A 1,280-nucleotide genomic window follows, 5' to 3' on the forward strand; every position below is an offset into this window, starting at 1 on the left:
AATTTTAATTAGGTCCCATTTGTTTATTTTTGCTTTTATTTCCAATATTCTGGGAGGTGTGTCATAGAGGATCCTGCTGTGATTTACGTCGGAGAGTGTTTTGCCTAAGTTCTCCTCAAGGAGTTTAATAGTTCCTAGTCTTACGTTTAGATCTTTAATCCATTTTGAGTTTATTTTTGTGTATGGTGTTAGAAAGTGTTCTAGTTTCATTCTTTTACAAGTGGTTGAGCAGTTTTCCCAGCACCACTTGTTAAAGAGATTGTCTTTTTCCATTGCATATTCTTGCCTCCTTTGTCATTGCATTGAATCTATAGATTGCTTTGGGTAGTATACTCATTTTCAGTATATTGATTCTTCCAATCCATGAACATGGTATATTTCTCCATCTATTAGTTTCCTCTTTGATTTCTTTCAGCAGTGTTTTATAGTTGAAAAACTGGTTTCTAAGAAAGATACATTGTTTCATTAACATTGCTTAAGATAGGATATTCCTTTGAGCAAAATATACTGTTTTGCTGAGCAGTTAGCAGCTTGAGGGTTGAAAAAGTTAGTTTCAGATAGTCCCCATAGCAACACTGGATTTGAGAAACCTGCTATGCAAAGGAATGGTCCTTTTTGCCATCTCTCCATCTTTGAAGACCCTGGTTTCCCTGCCTGCCTACCTATTAACCCTTTCAAACCTCAACTAATCATGCTCTTGGTATTTCCTAGTATCACACAAGAATTGACAATTTATCTAGTGCTATTGGTGTAAAAATTTATTATTTTAAATAATAATAAATAATTATTCCTCAAATAATTATATCCCCATTTATTTTTTTATTAAGCAGGTATTACCAGTGAGGCATTGAAAAAAGTCAAATCTTCCTTTCTGTTCTTCAGATTTTTCTTAAGGTGACACAGCTCAGCACTTCCTTTTTTTAGTATTCAATGGTCCAGAGGATATTTTGCAGCACAGTTTATACAACTGAAAATTATTTTAGAGATACTGTTTTTGTAAACAGGCATTTACAACCTTATTATTAAAGATTACAGTGAATTTTTATTTTGTTCATTTTAATTCTGTATGTACTGAAATAAAATGGATAAAGTTGACTAATAACATTTACTATTTTGGGTTATTTAGGAACCTGTTTTATTCACGGGAACAATGAGGAAAAATCTGGATCCTTTTAATGAACATACAGATAAGGAACTGTGGAATGCCTTAGAAGAGGTAATTTATTAAATGTTATTAGTTTGTTAGCATCAGTATATGTGTGTGTACATTTATAGCACTG

The sequence above is a fragment of the Bison bison genome, unplaced genomic scaffold (genome assembly GCF_000754665.1).
Source record: "Bison bison bison isolate TAMUID 2011002044 unplaced genomic scaffold, Bison_UMD1.0 scf7180017864527, whole genome shotgun sequence".
Classification (NCBI taxonomy): Eukaryota; Metazoa; Chordata; class Mammalia; order Artiodactyla; family Bovidae; genus Bison; species Bison bison.